The sequence below is a fragment of the Pan troglodytes genome, chromosome 21 (assembly GCF_028858775.2).
Source record: "Pan troglodytes isolate AG18354 chromosome 21, NHGRI_mPanTro3-v2.0_pri, whole genome shotgun sequence".
NCBI lineage: Eukaryota > Metazoa > Chordata > Mammalia > Primates > Hominidae > Pan > Pan troglodytes.
In genome coordinates this window covers 21707079-21733786 of record NC_072419.2, presented here as the reverse complement: position 1 = coordinate 21733786, position 26708 = coordinate 21707079, and the positions used below count along the sequence as shown (strand labels likewise).

General features: G+C 37.5%; 1 protein-coding gene across 11 annotated transcripts in view; it reads right to left on the bottom strand.

The window, feature by feature from the left end:
* MACROD2 (mono-ADP ribosylhydrolase 2) overlaps positions 1 to 26708 on the bottom strand; it is a 2047165-nt gene that overhangs the window by 840604 nt on the left and 1179853 nt on the right. For 2 of the 11 annotated variants that reach the window (XM_063803025.1, XM_054674858.2), the window contains exon 1: positions 14646 to 14839. The exons of the other annotated variants lie outside the window; for them this stretch is intronic. The gene's annotated coding sequence lies outside the window, so the exon portion shown is untranslated. Of the gene's footprint in view, positions 1 to 14645; positions 14840 to 26708 lie in introns of those variants that run through there. 11 annotated transcript variants of the gene reach the window in all.

Sequence of the window (26708 nt, the reverse complement as noted above, 5' to 3'; positions counted from 1 at the left end):
ATATTAATAAGTGTTAGTATGTGGAGAAATTAAAACCCTCATACATCAGTGATAGGAATGGAAATGCCACTTTGGAAAACAGTTAGTTCCTCAAAATGTTAAACACAGAGTTACCATATCACTCAACAATTCCACTGCTAGGATGTACCCAAGAGAACTGACAACACATGTCCACACAAAAACTTATATGCAAATATTCATAGCTGTTTTATGAGTCCATCTGCATTGCTATAAAGGAACACCTGAGGCTGGGTAATTTAAAAAGAAAAGAGGTTTATTTTGGCTCCCAGTTCTGCAGGCTGTACAGGAAGCACAACACCAGCATCTGCTTCTGGTGAGGGACTCAGGACACTTACGATCATGGTGGAAGGCAAAGGGAAGCCAGTATGCCACATGGTGAGAGACGAGAGACAGAGCAAGAGAATGAGGAAGAAATTCCAGCATCTTTTAAACAACCAGCCCTCACGTGGACTCACAGAGTGATAACTCGCTCATTACTGTGAGGATGGCACCAAGCCATTTATAAAGGATCCACCTGCATGACCAAAACACCTCCCACCAGGCCACACCTCCAACATTGGGGATTACATTTCAACATGAGATCTGGAGGGGACAAACATCTAAACCACATCAGCTGCGTTATTTATAATAGCTCAAAATGGAAACAACTCAATGTCCATCAACTGAAGAATGAATAACCAAATGTATATCCATCTAATGGAATATTATTTAGCCATAAAAAGGAAAGCAGTACTGATAAATGCTACAATATGAGTGAACCATGGAAATCTTATGCTAAGTTAAGGAAAACAGAGACAAAAGACAATATAGTATATAATTCCATTTATATAAGATGTCCAGAATAGGCAAATCCACAGAGGCAGAATGTAGATTAATGGTTGTCAAGGAGTGGGGAAGGGGGAATGAACATTGACTACTAATGGGTATAGAATTTTTTTTAAGGCAACAAAAATATTCTGGAATTAGATAGTGGTGTTGACAGTTGTACAACTCTGTGAATGTGCCAAAACCACTGAATTGTACGTTTGAAAAAAGCTGTATTAGTCCATTCTTGTACTGCTATAAAGAAATACCTGAGACTGGGTAACTTATAAAGAAAAGTGGTTTAATTGGCTCATGGCTTCACAGGCTGTACAGGCAGCATGGCTTGGAGGGCTTCAGAAACTTATAATCATAGTGGAAGGCTAAGGGGAAGCAGGTACATCTTACATGGCTGGAGCAGGAGAAAAGAGAGAGAGTATGGAGGTGCTACACACTTTTGAACAACGATCTCATGAGAACTCACTATCACAGGAAGAGCAAGGGGGAAATCTGCCCCCATGATCTAAACAGCTCTCACCAGTCCCTTCCTCCAACACTGGGGATTACAATTCGATATAAAATTTGGGCAGAGACACAAATCCAAACCATAACAAAAGCTAAACAAAATAAACAAACAAACAAACAAACAAACAAAACAGAAGAAAAGAAAAAAAGAAACGGTGCTGGACATGCCTGTAAATTCAGGAGCATGACAGTTAGTAGATGGTGGATGGCTGCTTGAATAGATGAAATGGTTAATTATTTGATGTTGACTATGTCCAGAATATGCAAAACACGGAAGGCAATACTTCTAAATAAGAAGAGGAAAACAGAGTCTGTTACCTCCATGAAATCTGTCCAGGGGTGTTTTTAGTGCTACTGGAAAGAGTCAGATAAACCTTTGCCACTGGAGTCCCACTGGACAAATCCTCTGTGACTGCCTTTCCTACCAATAACTGGAAAGAACATATAGTAAAGAAAACTATGTGCCATACACAACTGCCTATAAATCTAAGGACTGAGAGCCACTTCCATTTTTTCACAAAGCTTGCTTGGATATTTCAGTGCAAAGTAGTCAATTGACAGCAGTGAAAATGTACGTGGAGTTCATAAATAGTGAGAGAGAGATGAACTACAGTGATGCTTGGAAAAGACACACGTCCATCAGAAGATCTGAAGCCCTCAGATGTGGTTATGTTAGCTGATCACAGGGCTTTCTTTAGGAATAGAATTACAAAGAGTCTCCATAGAAAGCACAATGTTTTATTTTACAAATAAACTCTATGGAGAACCATCTTGGCATTAGAAAACATTAGGTCAAACATTCATAGGCAAAAGATACCATCCTCTTAGGAACTGAAGTAGATCCCTTCCTATGTCCTTCTGGAAAGATTTTCAGAGTCTGTATGTCTTGGCCTTAGGTTTGTTTGTCTTCATCAATATGTAAAAGTTGGAGGTTTTATGTGTGTTTATACATATGCATGTACTGTCAGCCACAAGCATGAACAGGCCAGGAACAGCTACCTCTGTGATGTGTATTAAGAAATGCTGGGAAGGTTTCTGCATCCACTAGTGAGGTGAGGACTTTGAATATGTCTCCTTTGCACCCCTCTTCCAAACCTGGGCATAACCTGTCCTACAAAAGAAGATTAGAATTTTAGAGACACTAGGATTGTACAAAGAGAATAAGATGATCCTCACTGAGTGCTTAACATGTGGCAAGCACTGTTCTAAGCCTAAGGTTATTTTCATCTTTTCCTAACTTTAGCACTCACCAAGACCTAGTATTTAAAATATTCACAGAAAAGCAAAAAATATCTAGCTCTGGACTAAGATTGAACAGATGGACTTCTCCCTATTCCTCCTGCTAAATATAACTAAAAACCCTGGACAGTATACATAAAACAAATATAAGAAGACTCTGAAAGGTGAACACAAGAAGGCAGCCCATAGGACCAACACGGTGATGAGTTTTCTGGGTTTTCTTTTTGCCTAACAGATTTCAGCCTGGGTCCCAAAGAAGCCAGCAACCCAGAAATGCTAACAAGAGCAGACTAAAAAATAAATAAATAAATAAATAAATACCACCACCACCACCACCACCACAGGAAAGGGATGACCTAACAAAACAGAAAGATAAAAACTATCCTATTCCAACCATACAGCACAGACAAAGCCAAGGCTTCATCCCTTCCCCTGTCATCAAAGGTCCAGTGGGGAGCTGAGATTTCTACCTGCACCCCACTGTACCGAGGCACTTCCTGTCCTAAGTGGTATCAGAGGAGGCTGGTTAGGAAGCCAATTTCAGCCCTTGCTGGTGGTAACAACCCCCCTCCCCATATAATGTCAGAGCAGACCATATAGGAAGCTGGCACTTTTACTACCACCCAGCAGGCCTCCTCACTACTGGGTCAGTGGAAGCTAACTGGGGAGTAGTAACAAGATAATGTTTCCCCTCCCAGCCAAGGTGGCACTAGCTGAAGCCCAGCAGGGTCTGAAATCCCATTTGTTCTCAGCAGAAAGAAAACACCCCTGCCTCCCTGGAGTGTCAAAGGAAGCCGAAAGAGGAACTGGACCTTCACCCCTACAATGTGGCAGTAATGAGGCAGAATCCCCTTTCCCTGTGAGTGTGATACAGTTTCAGAGAAAGTCTGCTAAGTCAAGATTTTAAAAAGATCCAGAGTCTTATAACATACAGGGTATTATAGAAAATCACTCATTATACCAAGAACCAGGAAAATCTCAACTTGAATTAGAATAGGCAATCAACAGACCCAACAAAGAGATGACACAGGTGTTAAAACTAAGATTTTAAAGGAACCATCATTTTAAAAAATGCTTCAATAAACAGTTATGTACATGCTTGAAACAAACAAACAAATAGAAAGTCTCAGCAAAGAAGAGAAGATGTAAAGAAGAACCAAATGAAAATTTTAGAACCAAAAAATACAATAACTGAAATAAAAAACTCAGTGGCTGGACTCAATAGCATAATGGAGAGGACACAGGGAAGAATCAGTGAACTTGAAGACAGAACAATAGAAATTATTTAAAGTGAAAAACAAGGAGAAAATAGAAAATAGGCTAAACAAACAAACAAACAAAAAAGAATAGAGTTTCAGGGACCTGTGAAACTATTACAAAAGATCTAAAATCATATTACTGAAATCTCAGAAGAACAGAAAGAAAGTGGTGCTAAAATAGTATTCAAAGAAATAATGACTGCAAATTTCCCACATTTGGCCAATGATATAACCTATAGATTCAAAAAGTTTAGTGAACTTAACTGAATAAAACGAAAAGGAATTCATGCTAAGACAAAATATAAACATCTGAAAACTAAAAACAAAGAAAAAATCTTGAATGCAGCAAAACAGAAATGATTCCTTATCTATATTGGAGAAAAACCATTTAAATTACAGTGGATTCCTCATTAGAAGTAATGGGGGCCAGAGGGGTCAGGTGATGTGGCTCACACCTGTAATCCCACCACTTTGGCAGGCCGAGGTGGGCAGATCACGAGGTCAGGAGTTCAAGACCATCCTGGCTAATATGGTGAAACCCCGTCTCTACTGAAAATACAAAAATTAGCCAGGCGTGGTGGCACACACCTGTAGTCCCAGCTACTCGGGAGGCTGAGGCAGGAGAGTCACTTGAACCTGGGAGGCAGAGGTTGCAGTAAGCTGAGATCACGCCACTGCACTGCAGCATGGCCAACAGAGCAGAGACTCCATCTCTGAAAAAAAACAAACAAAACAAAACAGAAACAAACAAACAAACAAAAGAAGTAATGGGGGCCAGAAAGAAGTGGCAAAATATGTTTCAAATGATAAAATTAAAACTCTGTCAAACCCAGAATCCTATATCCAGCAAACTTATCCTTCAGGAATGAAGGGGGAAATGAAGACATTCTCAGACAAAGGAAAACTAAAAGAATTTGTCATGAGCAGACCAGACCTACCCTACAAGAATGGCTAAAGTTCTTGAAACAGAGAGGGTGTGATGAAGGAAATAATTTTGAGGCATCAGGAAACCAGAAAAAATAGCAGAAAAAGCAAAAATATGGGAGAATGGATGAACTAATTGTGCTTCATACAATGAAATACTATTGACCAATGAAGAATAATGAACATTGATACATGTGACAACATAGATAATATGAAAGACTTCATGCTGAACAAAATAGACACAAAGAGTACATTGTGTATGGTTCCATTTACGTTAAGAAAAGATAAAATTAATTCATAGTGATAGAGGTCAGAGCAGTGCCTTTGAGAGGTAAAGATTCACTGGATTGGCCATGAGGGAAAATAGAACAATAAAAATTACTTAATATAAAATACTTTCTGATGTGATGGAAATATTCTCCACATTGATTGATGTATGTACGTAATCAAAACTCCAGATGGTATATTTAAGATTTTTGCATTTTATTCTGTAAATTTTACTTAAATTCTTAAAACCAGAATGACTATATACTTTTTAAACAGAATAAGCAATAGCTCCATGTAAGTTCCAACCTATGATTTTCAAAGTAGAACATAAGTAATGGAAATTTTTGAGTAGTAATTTATTTCTCTATTCAGATGTGGGTTACATTGCAAATTACTTATGGTACAGCAAATTTAGAATCCATATTTGCTTCTTTATTTTTTTTATATTTGGAAATGAACCAATGTATTCAATAAAATATTTATACCTAAACCACGTAGTTTGAAAGTTTTTTTAAAAAGAACCAAACATTTGATCTGTAGAAAATGAATTAAGTTTTACTTTTGTTTGTCATCACACACACACAAGGCAAAGGGGTACCTTCTCATTACAGTAATTTTCAGAGAGATGTTTAAAACAATAATTTATACCTGCTGGGGGACTGCTTCCTTGCAAATTGCTTTACTGCCCAACAGGCAGTAACACCAAGTTGACTCATTCCCTGTGGCAGGCTGTATTACCCAGAGATGCCCAAAACAATATGTCTCAGCTCGTTTGCTTTTTGGCAATGTGGCCTTGCCACTCCTTTAACAAAAGCTGGAGTATAAATCCCTTCCCAATACTTAAAACCAATAAAATATCTTGAAGTGATTCTGTAAAATCAAATATATTGTTACTATAGCAAAAAATTAACAAGTTTCCATCCCAACACCAACAAAGAATTTGTGGCAGGGATTTAAATTCTCTACCTCTATCTATTTTCTCTTCTTTCTTTGAAGTAACAGAAACTTAGTATTTAGCTAAGTTGGCTGTTGCCAGACTTCCAACAGACCTGTATCTATTTTCTCTTCTTTCTTTGAAGTAACAGAAACTTAGTGTTTAGCTAAGTTGGCTGTTGTCAGACTTCCAACAGAAGGTGATAAGCCTCACCGGTTTTGCCTTGATCTCTTGGAATATTTGCTGTATGGATGCTCCTTCTAGGAACTTGACTCATTCCTTAACATGGATTATAATTACTTCTGACCATATTATCCTAAAAAAAAATAGAAGCCCCTGAAGTGTGATTTAGTTTTTGGGTTTACTTGGACTCACACTTTAACAGTATGATCATCCTTCTTCCAAAGTTCACTGTTACTGATTCTGATGGCATTAATTTGACTGAGTCATGCCATAGTGTGTGTTGAAAATAGCAGACAAGCTATGGGAGTCTTCTGTCTAGATGTTTAAATTCCAGCTTTGCCACATACCATCTGGTGATCTTCGGTGATATTTTGAGACTTGCCTGTAAAATTATCACACTGAAACTTTATTCATAAGAATCCCTGAGATTATTTGAGATAACGATTAAAGTACAGTGTTTGACACAGGGTGTAAGTCCCCGTTTGTGTCTATTATTATTAGACACACTTCCTCACATATATAGAACATTATTTTATCTGTAGAGTAATTAAAGGTTTACTTTCCTTCTCTACACTAGGGCTGTTCTATTCCCTACATGCAAATGATAGGGTGTTTGGCAACTCAATTGCTGGTGGTCCTTTAGTCATATTATTGGGGTGCGTGGAAGATTCTGCATCATTATGCAGTGGAATCTTTTTCTTTCTTTAGTCTTAGGATAGTCACTCTAGTATAGAAATTCTCTGAGAAATGCTACCAGGAATTCCCATTAAAAAGCCTAACAAATGTTTTCCAACTAATGCATTATGTTCTGAATTTATAGGCACAATCTGAGCGAAAAAGGTCTTGGCAGTCATTTAATGGAATTATTACAAAGGCAAATTAATATGTAGATTATTGGACAGTATTCATTTCATCATACAGGAGCATTTTAAAATTAGTTTCAGAAAAAGGGCACTCCATAATAAACTTTTAATTTCAAGAGTTGCACAAGGTAAGGGCTGAAAATTATAATAGGCCAGGTACCATGTCATCTCTGATATACTACAACACTTCTTTATGAGCACATTACAATTCAGAGAGCTAATAATAAAAAGAAGTGATGCTGAGATGATGAATTGATGCTATGCAATTAGACCTATTAGAATTCACAAGCGTCGACAGGCAATAATCAAACCCTTTTCATGCTGCCCATTGCAATTATCTTTGCACTTAAGAATCAACAAAGCACATAATGACTTGCACTCGATTAAAGAATTCATGAGAAATGGAATTTTAATTAGCGTGTGGAAAATTTGGGCCATTTATTACTTTACAGGACAACAAATTGTGAAAACTAGTTGAGAAGTTAAAAACAAGTGATAGATGCTTGGCTGGTCATGGTGAGAAAATTGGACAATGGAAATTTCTAATAGTGCCCCCCCACCAAAAAATTATGATTAATAAAGTAAAACCTATTATTGGGGAAGGGAGTTGTAAGTGCATCATTGATATCATGGTTGATTGATACACAGACATTAAATCCATTCCCAATTTTGACTTTCCCAAAGCACAGTATTTTATACCATTCACACTCACATACACACAAACGTAGTCACTTATACACCACCTACATCAGAATCAATGAATATCTATTCATTACTATCTGTGTGTAAAAAATAAAGTATATAATCTTAGAAGAAGTGAGATTATTAATTTAACATAGGATTTTTAAAAGTTCAGTGAGTGGAGATTTTGCTTACTCAATTTGCAGATTTTTGTGTTATGAAAAACTGCTATGCAATGGCTGTGTGTTTTTAATGATGTTTATTCATGAAACATGTTTTATTGTAATGCACTTGACCTTGGACTAGAAGATTAAATTATCTTAGTTTAGTTCATTTCAGATATAAATAGTAGCTTTTGGCAGTTAACACATAAGTTAATGGAAAGTCATATTTATCCAAAGTTTCCTGGATATTGAGTAAAAGGTACCATGTTTATAAATAAAAAATGTAAAGTGCCAATTTACAATGCAGTCAATTTAATAACATATTTCTCATGCTCAATTTATCATCTGATGTGAATCTAAAGTACAAATAGTCAAGGAATTATCCACAATCACTGCTGCACTCTGTGACTAAATGAAAACAAAACAAAGACTGAATACAATGGCCCTTCCCACTCGGTTCATAAAACAACCAGGAAAAGAAATCAATATTTATGAAAATAAACCATTGATTCAATCCCCAAACAAAGCCAAATTGTACATGAACAATTCTGGAAGTTATCTGTCTCTTATTTAAAAACCTCATTTACTTTGTTGTTAAAAATTATACTAATTTGCAATGTAAGATTTGAATGTCTAAAATGTGGAAAATATTTGAATAAAAATCTATCCAATGTGGCACCAGATATTTTAAAACTTTATGACAATTTGAAAAACCAAATGTGTGATTTCTACAACAAAAAATTAACAAGTTCCCATCCCAATATGAACAAAGAATTGTGGCAGGGATTGAAATTTTCTGTATCTATTTTTTCTTCTTTCTTCAAAGTAACAGAAACTTAATATTTAGCTAAGTTCACTGTTGCCAGGAATAAAATGTTACATTTTTCAGTAGTCCATGCCAGTAGATGTGGTCATGTGACCAAGTGTCTCATAGAGCTTCTGGAAAAGCTAAAAACATCAAAATGATTTCATTTTGCTCTTCTGACTTTCCTTTTTCTTTCTGTCTACACTGACATACTCTAACCTGATGACGGCTGGAACTCCAGCAGCCATCTTGGGTCATGAGGTAGATAAAATATCATAATACCTTTCAATTATAGGAAGTTTTACACAGTAATTTGCATAATTCTACCATGCACATATTTTCCCACTTGAGTTGTAGGAACCCAGCAAGATAGGTCATTAAACAGTTTGTTTCTTTCCATTCTTTTATATGCTGCTTCTTCCTGGGTTAATGTGATTATTTTAAATCATTTTAAAAAACAGATGAACTTAAAAGTACAATTCCAACAAGGCATTTAGAGAAAAGAAATATTAATGTGTAAAAACCATGGGCTGAGTCAAGTATTGCAGATGAATACTAAATTTAGTGTTGAGCTTCCAGGCAGCTAAAGAAAGAAATACACGAAGTTGTCCAAAGAGACAATCTGCTCTTTTCTTAACCTGATAGTAAATTTAAGGACGTCTACCTCATTGAACTCTCATATAAGGGATATTGAATGACATAGTAGATATCTTAAGCAGTAGTTATGCAAATGGTGCAGAAACATTCTGCATATAGCCACCACACTGTCATCAAAGAACCAGAGGGTATATCATTATCTCTTGATTTGGAACAAGATTTCTCCATGTAGCTAAAATGATATGACTTCAGCATAGTCTACTTTTTATACAGTTCAATTTTAGAGCATCTAAAAGAATAAGTGGTTCGTCTGGTCCTTCAAATGTCTCTTCCAAATATCAGGCACCATGAGTGATCTTTGAGTGATATTCAGGTTCAGGTATCAGTTCCCTTATGACCACCAAAATAATACTGCCCTAGATCCAATAAATAGGTGCCCCTTCCGTGGGTCCTGTATTTTATACACGTGCCAATTTACTTTGGTCACTGGGATTCAGTGTTCAGCTCTGGCAGAATGTGATGTATAATCCTAAACATCTGATCTCATCATTAACACTGTTCAGACCCCAGGGAGGTGCTTACATCTCTTTTCCTGTATCTCAGAATAAAAGGAGACTGCATTTGAATGTCACAAAGGGTTGTGGATTGTGCAAATGCAGACATCAGAGATGGACACCCTTTCAGAGTGGAGGGAGGACTTAGCAATAGAAGTGCTTAGGTAAGGGGAAAAATAATTAATTAACCTGTCAAATCCTTTCTCTAAAATACCTTAAGTGCAAAAGATTCTCAAATAATAAAGTGTTGTTTCCTAGAAGAAACAACTATCCATCTCAATTTCTTTCATGTAACAAACTGTGGTCTTGGGCAGTATTCATGAATTAGAGTTGAATGTGTGACAGTTGCACGTGTTGGCTAAGTCACCTATTGCAATAATAAGCAATTTGTATCATTGTCTCATGTACTTGTTGGCTTAATGTATAACTACTAAATGTTTATCCATATGGCATTAGGTGTCCATTTGTACTCTTGTCCTGGGTCCTGCGAATGTTAGAGGAGACATGGCCAAAATAGTTAAAACTTATGTGTCAAATTAAAAGTGTATTCATCTGCTTGGTATGTTAGATATCTGGGGAGGGGGGCACTCATCATTTGGCTTATTTTACAGGTGAGGAAACAGATCTGTAGAGAAGCTCTGGGTCAGAGAACCCAGTTTCCTTCTAGACAACCTAAGAGACTTTCCACTAACCCATGTTTCATCTCACCATAATTAACTTTTGCTTTATGTCCGAGATGCAGGGAGTTTGAGTACTTCTAAATTAAAGCTACCCAAATTATGGTTTGCAGATCAGCAGCAGCAGCAGCACGTGGGAGCTGGTTGGGAATTCGAAATCTTGGGGCCCCACCCTAAACCTGCTAAATCAGTCTCTGGAAGTAGCATTGGAAATCTGTGTTTAATGAGCTTCCTAGTGAATTCTTTATGTACTCCCAGTTGATAATTTGCTTCTAACCCCTTGTTACTCAAAGTGTGGTCCATGGTCTAGCAACAGGGGCATCTCCTGAGAGCTTGTTACAAATGCAGAATCTCAGGCCCACTGAATCAGAATCTGCATGTTAAAAAGATGTATAGAGGATCTGTATAAACATTAAAGTTTGAGAAGGGCTGCTCTGATTGTATCTGTAACTTAAACAAATACCAGTTAGATTACCTGTAGTGAAATCTCATAGATTTAGTCTCTGAACTACAAATCGGGATCATGCCTTGTGCCATTTTATAACTTTCTAGCACACGGAGTTTAAATAAACTGTAATGACTGCTAGCAAATAGCACAACCTGGGATCCTAGTGATCCCCTTATGTAGTTAATATGGTTTCACTTAGTTTCATCATTTTAAGTCTACTCAGAGAGTGACACATGTTGCTTAGCCATTTAGAAATTTAAACATGATACAACCATACTGGTGAATGAGTCTTTTAAAGCCTCCACATACCTTGTAGTCAGCTACTAACAGTGATTTGATCTTTTCTCACCTTTACCCCACCAAAAATGAGGTAATTGGGTGACAGGGTCAAACACTGCAAAGAAAACCAGATTGAAAAAATAAGAGTATGGCAATTTAATCCAAAGGAAGGTGACTGAATATATAGTCATCAAAGTAGCATGTGAAGTTTCAGTATTTAAATCAGTCACCAGTGAATTCCCGGAGGGTGGGGGAGACTATCTGAAACCTCAAGTTTTTTACCCCAGTTTTTTCTTCTTCAACTTATGACCCAGTGTGCTGATGAAACAAGGCCTTAGCTGAAACTACAAAGGCTGCATTTCAGAGGTTAAGATAAATTTGGAGGCAGGTTCTTGATAAGAAGATAATTTTTCTCCTCTTATTTTTAATGGTTATTTACTCTAATAAATGTTTAAGTGTTTAGACTTGAAAATAACTACAATCTGAGTTGGTATCGTTATGAATGACATCTTCAGAACTGAACTTTTCAACTTGACTTCTGCCTCATTATTGAATAGTAGGTGCTGTATGCTCTTTATATTCCTGTCCCTTGATGCTAATGATACTAATGACCAAATGCTTAGAGGATGCCCAAAGGGTTCTGGCTACTTTTTGTTTCTGTTAAGTGCTGTAACAACTTATTCGGTCCTCATTTTGACAAAACACAGAAACAGAGGTAAAATAATTTAACAAACTTTAAAACAGCATGAACAAACTGGAAAATATTTCCATAAGCAAATATGACAAATGAATAATGTATTTAATCCATAAAAAGCTCATGTACGCCAATAGAAAATATCTATTTCCCCAATAGATACTTGAAAAAATGTTAATTATAATTTTAGTAACAATTATAACAAAGTCATTTACCGGCTCTTTACCACTGCCAGGAATTGTGCTAAGTATTATGCTTATAATATCTCATTTAATTCTTACTACTCTGTGAGGTCTTCATTATTATCGTCATTTTGCAAATGAAAGAATGGGAATTCAAAGAGGTTAAATAAGTCACCTGGAGTCACACACACATACATTTACACAGTGTTTTTGTTGTTGTTGTTTGTTTTTTGTTTTTTTGAGACAGGATCTTTTTCTGTTGCCTAGGCTGGAGTGCAGTGGTGCGATCACAGCTCACTGCAGCTTCGACCTCCCAGGCTCAGAGTGATCCTCCCACCTCAGTCCTCCAAGTAGCTGGGACTATAGGCATGCACAACCATGCCTGGCTAACTTTTTTAACTTTTTGTAGACATGAGGTCTCTATATTGGCTGGGTTGGACTCAAGTAATCCTCTCACCTCGGCCTCCCAAAGTGCTGGGATTGCAGGCATCAGCCACCGCACTTGGCCTACAGTGCAGATTAATGTTACATCTTTCCAGTTGCCACTATCTAAAAGGATGTAGATCATGTACAAAAAAAAAAAAAAGTCCAGACGCTAATTCACATTTGAAAAAAAATGCTCAATGAAGCCACTATTCAATGACATTAAATTTAAAACAACTATTAGAAAAGACTGAACAATCTATGAAACTCGAACCCAGTCAGGAGGCCATGAGATAAGCACACCTAAGCACTGGTGGGGTCACATGTCAAGAGCCTTTGATATGCTTCTAGTTCCCAGCAGATTGCTACACTCTACGGAGTCTCTTCTACGGAAATAACTTTGTAAATGTAAATTGTGGGGTTCATAAAAATTGCCCTCACAGGATTCTATACAAAAGAGAAAATTGGGAAAAAATAAACTGCCAACCACAAGGGAGCAGTGAAATGAATTATGGTCCATTAACCCAAAGGAATATTATACCATTATTAAATAATAATTATGAGAAAGTTTACACAGGATAATACTAATGATATAGTATTTTATTGAAAACATGAAGACGCTCAGTTGTACATCCAGTGATCTCTAGTATACAAATGTAAATAAATAGGTATAAAAAATAAGAAAAATGCCAAGTGTCAAATGTAAGCAATAATTATCTCTGAGCAGTAAATTTATGACGAATTTTTGCTTTTTATTATGCCTTCTAATAAACATATTCACTTAGAACTGACGCGTTTGCAATGCTTATAATTAGAAAATTAAGAACTACCTTAACTTTTAAAAATTGGAAACTTCTGGCCAGGCACAGTGGCTCACACCTTGTAATCCCAGCACTTAAGGAGGCTGAGAGGCTGGGTGCGTTGGCTCACGCCTGTAATTCAAGCACTCTGGGAGGCTGAGGCGGGTGGATCACGAGGTCAGGAGTTTGAGACCTGTCTGGCCAACATAGTGAAACCCCGTCTCTACTGAAAATACAAAAATTAGCCGGTGTGGTGGTACACGCCTGTAGTCTCAGCTACTCAGGAGGCTGAAGCAGGAGAATCGCTTGAACCCGGGAGGTGGAGTTTACAGTAAGCTGAGACTGAACCATTGCACTCCAGCCTGGGTGACAGAGCAAGACTCCGTCTCAAAAAAAAGGAGGCCAGGCCAAGGCAGGAAAATTGCTTGAGTCCAGGAGTTCAAGACCAGGCTGGGCAACATGGCAAAAACCCGTCTCTACAAAAAATATAAAAATTAGCCAGATGTGATGGTGTGCACCTCTAGTCCCAGCTACTCAGGAGGGTGAGATGGGAGGATTACTTGAGCCCAGAAGGCAGAGGCTGCAATAAGCCATGATCATGCCACTGCACTCCAGCCTGGGCAATAGAGAAAGACCCTGTCTCAAAAATAAAGTAAAATAAAATAAAGATTGGAAACTTCTCAAAATAATCACAGAAAAAGTAAATATCAAAAAACTATTTTGGGGCACTTAGGGAAATTAAAAAGAATACTCACTTAAAAAAAGTGATAAGCATTAAATCTAAACTCTGTAAAATTTGGCTGTAGGCCAGAGATTCAATTGTCTAGTGGGTAGTCTTATTCCTGTTCCCCTAAATTAAGAAAGGCTTATATCTCTCGATACAACTAAAATACAATACTTTAAAAATATTTTAAACATTTCATTGTTGCCTAATGGTAACACACAATAATGAGATATAATCTGTTTAAAACGCTAAGAATATCATTCAATGTTTAAAAATCTATAAAACTATGAAAACACACATATATATATACTTTTTTAATTATTAGCAATATTTACTAGTATTCTCTTTTTGTGTAAAATATAGAAAAGTAAATTTTCTCCTTTGGGATGTCATTTTTATGATGAACATTGAAACCAAACTTTGAGCAAAAAGCCCTTCATGGTTAACTGACAAACTAAATGAAGAAAAGATTAAAGGTACCTTAAAAAAGAGTCACTCATATATGGGGAACAGGGGAACTCACCAGGGCATGCAAAGGAGAACGAAACCAGACATGAAGAGGACCTTATAAGGACCTTATAAGAGTGAGCAAAATACTCACCTGCATAAACTGGCTCTATGCGACCTTCCTGAGTGTTGAGTTTCCAAAAAATGTGCTCTTTGGATACCTGAGGCCCAAAGGGCTCCAATTTTTAAAGGCTTTTTATGTAGTCTTTCCAAAATGCGGCAAGTGCATCCCTGGTAAGGCCTGAGCCTGTCATCTGCTTCTCGGATAGTGGCATATCTGGTATGGATAAGACTCAGGCACTTCAAGGCAGAAGGGAGGGGTAGAGAAATATTATGGGGTGGCTGAAGTGGGTACTTCCTGATTTCAAGTACACATCGTACCTTCTTCACAGTTTTCCCTCTGCTCAGTCCTGGCCAACAATGAAACATAATTTAAAAACCACTGTCAAAAACATATCCAAAACTTGGAACAGGTGAAAGTGTTTTTGCAGAGTAGTGTTTGGCTTGGCTTACTACTGATTGGACTACTTTACAACTCTTAGAATGCAGACGTTAACCCATAGATTTTTGTCCAGTAGAGATGCAAATTATTTCTTTTCAATGGAAGGTATGATCCCAAGGATTATGGTTTATGGTCCTCTAAGACATTCACCAATTTTGTATCTAAGCCAGAAATCTTATTCTAACATCTCGGGTAAAATTGCCATATATCTTAGCTCCTCAAATGCTCCTTAAGACTGATTTTAACATCTTACTAGTTTCCTTATTAATTAATGAATTAAATAATGCATTTGTTGTATGTTCTTGTTATATTTTTATGTTATATTTTTAGTTTTTTTGAAATCAATTCTTTTTTTTTTCACTTTTTAATCTTCAACTTCTATTTTAAGTTCAGGGGTACACATGCAGGATATGCAGGTTTGTTACATAGGTAAACATGTGCGATGATGGTTTTGCTGCACAGATCATTCAATCACCTAATCACCTAGCTATTAAACTCGGCATCCATTAGCTATTCCTCCTGATGCTCTCCCTTTCCCTGCTCCACTCTTAAGGGCCCCAGTGTGTGTCGTTCCCCCGTGTGTCCATGTGTTTTCATCATTCAGCTCCCACTTATAAGTGAGAACATGAAGTGTTTGGTTTTCTGTTCTTGCATTAGTTTGTTGAAGATAACAGTTTCCAGCTCCATCTATATCCCTGCAACAGACAAGATCTCGTTCCTTTTTATGGCTGTGTCATATTCCATGGTGTATATGTACCACATTTTCTTTATACAGTCTATCATTGATGGCCATTTGGGTTGATTCCATATCTTTGCTGTTGTGAATAGTGATGCAATGAACATATGCATGCATGTATCTTTATAATAGAATAATTTACATTCCTTTGGGTATATATCCAGTAATGGGTTTGCTCGGTCAAATGGTATTTCTGCATCTAATCTTTAAAGGATCGCCACACTGTCTTCCACAATGGTTGAACTAATTTATACTCCCACCAACAGTGTAACAGCGTTCCTTTTTCTCTGCAACCTTACCAACATCTGTTGTTTTTTGACTTTTTAACAATGACCATTCTGACTGGCATCAGATGGTATCTCACTGTGGTTTTGATTTGCATTTTTCTAATGACCAGTCATGTTGAACTTTTTTTTCATATGTTTTTTGGCTGCAAGTATGTCTTCTTTTGAGAGGTGTCTGTTCATGTCCTTTGCCCACTTTTTAATGGAGTTGTTTTATTTCTTGTAAATTTGTTTAAGTTTCTTATAGAATCTGGATATTAGAACTTTGTCATATGGATAAATTGCAAAAATTTTCTTCCATTCTGCAGGTTGTCTGTTCACTCTGATCATATTTTCTTTTGCTGTGCAGAAGCTCTTTAGTTTAATTAGACCCCATTTGTCAATTTTTGCTTTTGCTGAAATTGCTTCTGGTGTTTTTGCCACAAAATCTTTGCCTATGCCTATGTCCTGAATGGTATCACCTAGGTTTTCTTCTAGGGATTTCACAGTTTTGGGTTTTACATTTAAGTCTTTAATCAATATTGAGTTAATTTTTGTATAAGATGTAAAGAAGGGGTCCACTTTAAATTTTCTGCATATGGCTAGCCAGTTCTCCCAGCACCACTTATTAAATAGGGAATCCTTTCCCCATTGCTTAGAAAACGATTCTTTAATACCACAAAAGTTAAAACTGAAAGACTTCTTACCAAATAATTTGCCTATACTGTTAAAAATTTCAAGATTATGAAAGAAAAAAGGATTAGGAACCACGAGGCTGGAAGAACATGACAGCTAAATGCAAACAGTAACTCTGGAGTGGATCCTGGACTAGAAAAGTGTTTTTCTTCCTTCCACTGTAACAGAAATTAGTGAAAAAAATAAGGAATACTAAGATCTAAAGGTTAGATAATAGCATTTAATCAATGTTAATTTCATGGTACTGTCATTATGTAATATAAGTGCTTTAAGAAATATTCTCTAAAATATTTAAGGGTAAAGAGCACCAACTCTGCAAGTTACCTCAAATTATTGAGGAGTTAATAATATATACATATTATTGATGTTATGGAATGATTAAAAAACATGGTAAAGATAGATTTCACTGAGAAATCAGTGAAGGGTGTACTAGAATTATTTGCATTATTTTTACAACCCTTCTGTAAGTCTAGAAGTTTTCAAAGTAGAAGATTAAAAATAATGTTACACAAATAAGAATCAGTTAAAGCATGCATGAAATCATGTAATCAAGGTCATCCATAACAACACTAATAAACTCTGATTTAACACTGTATGGTTGATACAATTCTTTTCCTTCCCTTTATTATCTAGCTTTACCTGACGGATTTCTGGAAGAAGCTTTTTTTTTTTTTTGAGACAGAGTGTCGCTCTGTCACCCAGGCTGAAGTTCAGTGGCTCAATCTCAGCTCACTGTAACCTCTGCCTCCTGGGTTCAAGCGATTCTCCTGCCTCAGCCTCCCAAGTAGCAGGGATTACAGGCACCCACCATCATGCCTGGCTAATTTTTGTATATTTGGTAGAGACAGGGTTTCACTATGTTTGCCAGGCTGGTCTTGAACTCCTGACCTCAGGTGATCTGCCTGCCTCGGCTTCCCAAAGTGCTGGGATTACAGGTGTGAGCCACCACACCTGGCCTACCTGACTGATTTCTTTTAAACTCACAGTATAAACAATTTTCTCCCCCAATTGAAGCATGGAAAGATTCAGCAACCGTCATCTCATTACTAATCTGGTGATTTTGCCAATACCTGATGCTGCTTTTTACTATAGACACCAGATTGGAGATTTTCTCACCCGCTCCTTTGGACATAACCACCAAGAGAGGGCTGTGAGAGTAGGAGAATGAAGGAGTGACAGCGGGGCTGGGGAAATGAGAGGATGAGGGTGGGAGCCAGCGTGCAAGATGGCAGGCTATTTATTCATCATTCATCTCCCATTTCTTTCTTTCTTTCCTTGAGTCAGGGTTTTGTTCTGTCACTCAGGCTGGCTAGAGTGCAGTGATAGGGCTCACTGCAGTCTCAAACTTCTAGGCTCAAGAGTTCCTCCCACCTCAGCCTCTCAAGTAGCTGGGACTACAGGTGTGTGCCACTACACTTGGCTAAGTTTTTTATTTTTATATTTGTAGGCATGGGGTCTTGCTATGTTGCCCAGGCTAGTCTCAAACTCCTGGCCTCACGTCATCCTCCCACCTCAGCCTTCCAAGCATCTCCCAGTTCTATCAACTGTATGTTAGCTACCATTCTTTTCTCTGAAGTCTGTCTTGATACTATACTACAGTTCAAGCAGAAAGAGCTATTTGGGAAGAAGCAACTATGGCTCTTTCTGCCAAGTTAATTTGATATAGATTTTGGAAGAACTTCTTTTAAAGTAATACTCTAATACATATTTCTATAGACTCAGAAAACTTATAAGAAAACAAGATAAAGAAGTAAAGAAAAAGAATAAAGGAGAGAGAAGAGAAAGAAGATGGGAGGTAACTACACAAACATGCAGACCTAGAGCCCGCTGATGACCAGTGGACGTATTCTCATGCACAATCGAAAACTCAGATTTGCTTCTTCAATGACACCAACTTTCAACCAGGCCACCAGGACAGCACAAAGCTGACAGCTCTGTCTCTGTTAATAAAGACTCAGAAATAGCTTAGCAGTGTGTTTTGACACCAAAAATTCACTGCGGAGTTAGAGATCAGTTTGTTAGGAACATTGCAAACTATAAAAATCTAAAAGGTTTTTAAATATTAATAGCACTTGAATGGTTTTCTCCCAGATGGCCACAAAGCTGACTATAGTTCTCTCCTAGAACCCTCTGCTGTTTATCCTCTAAATGTCCCCAATATAAAACAGTTTTAATCTTTGTTGCTGCTGTAAAACTTGATCTACTGTGGAACAACATAATTAAGTGTCAGTGTCTGAATGTATGGAGTGAGATACAGACAGAGTAATCCAGGATGTATGTCACTAATAATTTAGTTTATGGCTCAGTGATAATGGGATCCCTGATTATTAGCAGGATGCCTGGCACTGGAGGCTTCTTAGCTTGAAGCCCAGGTGTGTGGACATATGAGGTGGCAGAGGTGGTGCTGGTAGGAGCACGTTTGCCTCACTTTTTGCCTATCTCTTCTAGTTCATTTGCCTGTTAAAGGTCTACATCACTCTCACAGTACAATTTTAATGTAAATCCAACTAGAAAGGAACAACAGTTTGATTTGAAAGATTTGATGTTCCGTTGTACTTGTTCTTGTGAAAATTATGAAAAGGTTGTGAATTAAAATGTAATTGACAGAGAGCTACTGTCTTGATGTTATGGCTTGCTGGCAGTGTTGGAAAGCCAACCCAGAAGGTGATCCAAGTTACATGTACAAACAATGAGAGTTATGAACAGAAAGGAAGAGGCGGAGAGGAAGGAGTGAAGACAGAGGAGACGGAAAAGGGGAAGAATGAGAAAGGTGGGAAGGAAAGGGAAGAGAGGATTAATATTTTCTGGGACCAATTCCCAAATAAACTAATATATATGGAGAGAGAGAGAGTTTTAGATAGATAGATAGATAGATAGATAGATAGATAGATAGATAGATTGATACATAGTTAATAGAGGGCACATATAGTTATATAATTTATTTAACTATATAAAGTTGTATATATGTATTAACTCTCTCTCTCTCTCTCTCTATATATATATATACACACATATGTGTACTTTTCTAAATTTTTGATGATTTGGTTGTTGTTATATAACTTAAATGCTTCATGAATCAGGCAAAATTTCACCTTCAAAATGAAGATATCCCTACCTCCTGCCTAATCCTTGAGTCGGGGTTTTATCTTCCCTGTGCAATGCTCAGAAAGGCATAATAACATTTATCACATTTATTTTTTTCTTTCTCTGTTTTCATAGCCGACAGAAAATATTTCTGATTGGCAGAGGGTTTTTTTCTTTAGGCAGGTGGAATGGCTTATGCCCTGCAGCCTGGGATTCATTTGTTGTTTAAGGTGACTTTGTATGTGGCTGCTCTGACCCCTTTTGTGTTGATCATCTTATGGTTTACATCTCAAAGAGCAGGCTTCTTTGATGTTCCTCAGTGAGGGGCTGGGTTGGGGGACTTGTGCTGCAGCACACAGTTTTGGCTGCCCCATGCCACACCCTTTGGCCCACCTCTTCACTATAACTGCAGTCAAGAGGTGAACTGTTCCTGGCATCCTAATGGCTTCCCACCTCAAATGCCTTCAGGGCAATCAAATCTTCTATCTCAGGGCTTTCTCTGAAGCCTTATGCACAGCCTGTAAGTGTGAGCTCATCCCAGAAGTGCATAGATGTGAATGTCCCTGCAGACAACCCTCAACCACTGGGGGCTGGGAGTCAGTGAATAAATACTTCCGCCTCCTGTTCTCTGTAGGGACAATTCTGAGGTGCATTCTACATAGTTGCCCAGAGGAACCTCAGTGGAAATGAGCCCCAGGCTTCACTGTCTCACTCTCCCCACTTCTTCATTTTTGTTTTCTGGGGATCACTTCCCAAATAAACTATATGTGCCCTGGATTAACTATGTATACAGTTTTCTATATTTTTGATAATTTGGCATTGCGGCCTTGCTGACCAAGGAGGGATGGCCTCTATCAGGGTTAGTCAGTTCTTAGAGATAGCAAATGAGCCCTGGGGAGCATGCTTTTCATATCCAAACCAACCCATCCAGACCGCATACTCTGAACTATATGACTCTTAAACATGAGGGGTCAATAGTTCTTTCCCATAATTATCCCAGGGCAAGGTACCAGACCACTAGAGATGGTCCCTAAATGCCAATTCTAAACCTGCGTATCCTGCCTTGCCTGGCTTTTCCTGCAGAAACCACTCTAAGGCCTCCTGTGCACCCTTTCCCCTCACTCCTTTTGCCTCCTGACTGGGCCTGGTGCTATCCTGTGTGGCCCCACAGGGCATGGCTGCCCCCTCTTCTTAGGAACTGTGAGTAACAAACTATCTTTGCAATGCTGGTTACCTCCTGACCTGTTGGCCTCATAATACCTGAATAATGAAATCTATGCTTTAAAATAGTCCCAGATTCTTATCTCAGGCTCTGATTTCAGAGGAACTCAAAGACTGATGACTACCTATACATATTTTCTAAACGAATGCACGATCCAATGATGCTCGAGAGGTAATTCTACAGAGGAGGAAGAGGAAGAGCATTCAGTTGAATGGCCTCTACTGAGGGGACTATGAATATGGGATGAGCACTGAGCTCATCTGCTGAGCCATTTAACTACACGTCTCACATCCTTGCAGCACCTACTGTATTATCACCCAGCACTCCTTTCCTTAAGGTGTCTTGGAGAATCATGAATGGCAGGTAGCTTGCAACATAAGATGCCAGAGGAGAAAATGAGGTTAAGAAAATCAAGAAATTAAGTTAAGAGAATCTATTTAAAATAAGAAACACATACTGCCCTTGTTAGGGGATAGATTTCCCATTTTTATTTTTAAACTGAGAGTACATTATAGTTATATGTTAAATATACATCACAAGAGGATAAAGAATGAAAGTCAAAACAAGCTGAAGAGAAAGAAGGAAGTAGTATGTATTTGAGCCTCTCAGTGAGAAGAGAGGCCATTTTTCATCTCAGGCCCCAGGGTATCTGTTAGTGCACTGGGAGAGGTAATTCATTAAATGAACCTAAGGTTAATGCACCTTCAAAAGAGAGCAATTTATCTCTTCTTCTTCAATAGGATCAGGCCAGGAGGTTCTACCGTTGGAAAAAAAAAATCATCTCGGTGAGATACCCCTGTAATGATCTCAGGTCCCCTGAATTCCATCTTTCTCATTTATTATACCTACATGACTAATGCGCTGGGTGAGAGGATCTGTATTTTCTCCTCAAGATATAAGTACTTAAGTTATTTCTTGAACACCAGGATATTTTTATATTTCTCTTTATATATTTTCCCTCACCTACTGAATTCTCATATTCCAGCCTGACCGAAGTACAGCCAGGGAGGCATCAAAAAGGAGGGACACACTAGCTTAAAGTAGTTACTCAGAAATTGTAATAGCCTATTTTAGAATAAAGTCAATAATAGCAGTTATGATGTTATTATAAAACATGCTGAGTTAACCAAGTGAAACCAAGGGAAACAAACATAGCCACGAGTGAAATTTTTCATGCTAGATTGCCCGAGTTCCGGTTGATTCTCAGAAAAATTATTCAGCTTCTCTCTTTCTCTCTCTGTGTATGTGCGTGTACATACATATACACATACACATATATATTTACACACATACATATATACCCCCATACACTTATACGTATTTCTAGAATTTTAATAATATGCCAAGCACTATGTTGGTCATGGAAAAAAAAAAATAATAAGTCCTGGTTTCTGCCCTGTTCATGGTAGTCACGCAGGGACTCAGCCTGATGGAGGCTCCAAGTTGGCTAGGTGCTTTCATTATTACCTTATGAAAAAGGTGGCATGATAAATCATGGATTAGCTCTCAATCCCTTCACTCAGAAGTGAAATATATCACTGTTACCCACATGTCATTGGCCAAATCCAGCCATATGACCATGCTGAACCCTAAAGGGGATAGGAAATTAAAATCTTATCTTTGGGCTAAATGGCAGGAAACTGGAAATGTTTGATAAATAGCACTGATGTCTGTGACATTTACCAATCAACAGTGGTGAAATTTATCTCCCTTCAAGGTTTATGTAACTTTAGCTGAGTTATAGTTTACTGCCCAAGGCTGAATATGGTTCCAAAAAAAGAGCAAGAGTAAGTTCTTACTATTTTAGGGGGGACAATTACAAATTGCCAAGCAGATTGGCTACATGTATTTCAAGGTCAAAAAACTCATATTCCCTTAGGAACAGTGCCTTATAAATAAAGTCATTGTCATAAATGACAACTCATTTAAGGAATCACACACCAACCACACAGAGTTTTCATCACCTGAGTCTCTCAGAATAATAAATGTTTCGTAATGCACTTGAGGCATCATCTTATGACCTGGGCTTACAATGAGAAAAGCACATCTTTGAAAAGTATGAAGAGAAGAATATGGGCTTTCACACAAAATGAACAGTGCTGAATCCACTAAATAGTCTGGCTTCACAGGAAACTGCTAGCACAAAAAACAGAGGGCCCTGCCCAGACACTGAACCTGATTAGAATCGGCTAACCCTAATAGGTTAATATACTAACCATGTTGCTCGACTCTTTGGAGATACAGAGGTTTGAACACACGCCATTATGGATATTTTATTGTCATTTGAGCACAAAGTAGGTATTTTCTATTTTGATCTGCTACTTCTTTCTCCCCTGGCTCCTTTTCAGCATTGAACTGGGGGCAGAGGGAGGTGAAGGAAAATAAACTTTGATACGGAATTGAAGCAAGTGGTCAGTTCTGCTTTGTCAATGATAGACAGCCTAGACAACAAAGGTCAAATAAGACTGGAATAATTTATATGAGAAAGTGAGGACTTTATGCAAAAATATATTAATATAACAAGATGATAGCTGTCTTACCATTGAATGTTCTTTTCCTAGATTGATGTGCTGAATTTTATAAAAATCCCACAATTGTGTTTCTGAAAGCCCCCATTACATTCGTGTGTAGGGGATGGATGGAGTGAGAATCCAGGATAATTAAAGACATCAGAAGTATCCTTAATACCAGAAGAAAAAGGAAGAAAAACACAACTTTTTTGAATCTCCCTTGTGAAACAATTTTTAAAAATGAACCAAACATTAAACAATCAATTTCTGAGAACACAGAACAAATTGCTTACTCATGGATAATTATGAACAAATGAACAAATAGCAGGCTTGGAGATTATGATAAACCCTTAAAGGAGAAATGTAATTAATGATGATGATAAAAATGCTAAGTATTTGTAACAATAATTACAACATGTCTGTCTCCAGAGGTCCTAGTTTTTGATGTTCCTTTTCAGAAAACATCATCAGAGTTTAATCAAAGGCACTGAAGGAAAATATGGCTAATTTTCTCCTTAACTACACTGAATGTCCATGGAAAAGCTGTTGGTTATCATTGAGAGATGTTCCAGTATGTATTGAAATGGCCCCTGTTGTGCATGGGGACAGCTGTCTCATTGTCCAGTAACCTTAAATGTTGGGTGTGCATACAAGGTTCCTTTCCTCCTAGGCTGACTTTAGTTGATCCATAATAGATCTATTAGCCAAGGATTTATCTAAACCATTTAAAAACTTATTTATATTGTGAATCTTTTTTACTTTTTTTTGTGTTCAAGTGCTTAATAAAATTATTGAGTTTGATGTAAGGCATATTTTAACATGTCTGAAAACAAGTATCACAGAATTCACAGCTGGAAAAGACCTCGGGTCATCATAAAGGGGAAATGTCATTTGCCTAAAGTCACACAGTCAGTAAAATGAAAATCCTGGGTTCTAAAACCAGTTCACTGGACTCCAAAGCAGCCTCCTAAAACTAGCTTATGTGCCAGTGAGATCTGAAGCAGTGGCTCTCAACCATCAATCATGTCGCTGGCTCTCTGGCAGTTTGGTGGTGCTATGGACTGTTCACATAGTAGTGTTTCCAAATGAATACAATACAATATATAGGATTATAAAGAAAATGATTTATACTAAAATATGCTTCTTAAAAAAATAGGCATAGATATTTTAAAAACTTGTCAGATGTTAAAATATGCGTCATGATTAGCACATGAATAAAATTTAGTTGAAGTTTTAATAGCTAGCATACTTTTGAAGCAGTTAGGAACACAAATGAGACTTCTAAGATATCCGCAAGTGGAGTGTGACACAAAAATACCTGAGATTTCCATGGGAGGCCAAGTTTCAGGCACTGCTGTTAACTTTTGGAGTTCAAGGACTACCTTCATCATTGAAGGACATATAAATTTCAGTTAGTAGTTAGTGAAAAATAAAAAATTTTTTTTTCCTATTCTACTTCATGGGTCCAGGATTTTGAATCCCAGACCCCAGATTTACCAGATTTAACCCCAATAATGCATTCATACATATACCATTGTATATTTGGGTATACCATCTCCAACAAATACTTATTTAGCACTTCCTGTTTCCTTGCTGCTGTCTTAAGTCCGGAAGAAATACAGTGAAGAGTTCCTGTTTTATGGAGCCTAGAATTTAATTATGAAGACAAGACCCACACACACTGATATTTTAAAATATTCCATAAAAGAAAAAAGTAGACTTCAGATCATTGGAGGGCAAGGTTGTCTAGAATCTGGTGCCAACTGAATGCTAAATGCATTAAAGCAGGTGTGCAGGTGAACAGAACCTGGGTGCTAGTTTGTCTGCTGACTGCCTAATCCACCAGGTATGATGAAGGAGAGAAAGAACAAGTGGAACAAATAACTTTCAAATCTAGATAGAGAGCCACACAGCCAAAGCAGATACCCCCAAAATGTGAAGCAATATATCAAAAAGGCCCAGACTAAATAGACAAAGTTCAGGGCGCTCCAGAAAAAAAAGGTGTTTTCACTGCATGATAAGCATAAAGGCAGGTTTTCAGGCAAAGACCCCATTGTCTTTGGTTTACATTCACTTTCCATCCATCTGTGAAAACATACACATACCCCAGTCTTTTGTTGACATAAATGGCTCCAAGTTTGATTCCTAGGCTGGCAAACAAGGAGTCATTTCTCATGAGTGAGTGATATATAATACTGCATTCCTAAACGTTTTCTCCCCCACATTCCCGACAGGAGTTTGAATATCCACTTTGAAACTTGATGATAAATGGTGGAAACTCATTTCCTTCTAGTATTGCTGTTAGAATAAGACTTATTTAGCAAACAACAGATTAGTCGACTCTGAACTAAGCAGGAGGATGGCCTCTGGTTCATAGTTTAGAAACTGAGATTTCTTTTGCTTTTATTGAATACGTTCAACAACACAAAGAAGGGACCGCCTAGTTAATTTTAACTTTATTATCAGACCATCTAAGTCATTATATTTATAAATTAATTATGTAGTAAATTTAATAATAGGCAGAAGACATTTGAAACTGACTTCCTTTAAAGAGTTCCTAAGCTAATAATGACTATACTCACCAAAAATATGACATAATTGCCTTGAAACTTAATCTGATCCACTTTAGCCCAGATAAATGATACAGCATGTTGCTTAAATGAAATCACCACTTGTTACACACTCAGGAAACTGTAATTTAGGGCTAAATGTTGTGAATTATTTGAAGATAATCTATTTGGAAATCATAGAATGAGCCACCATAGACATTTCGAGGCATCAGAAAGAAAAGAATTCAAAAGAATATTATATTATCTCATGTACCAAAAGTTTAAACTATTAAAAGCTGACAGACTAATTATTTTCTTCTCAAATGGTGAGTCTGTGTTTATTCCCTTTTCATCAGAAACTCATTCATTCATCAATTTGACAAATGTTTATGGGAACCCCTAGATGTCTGGTAATAGGGAGGATACAAAGATAAATAGAGTATGATCTATGTACTTAAGGATCCTATGATACAGTAACAAGACAAGATGTGCACACAATCAACAAAGTGTCAAGCTCCACATGGTTAAAGAGCATTTCTTCAAATCTGCCCCCACTGTATTTAGTAGTCCATTAAAGCTCCCATCATATTATCAT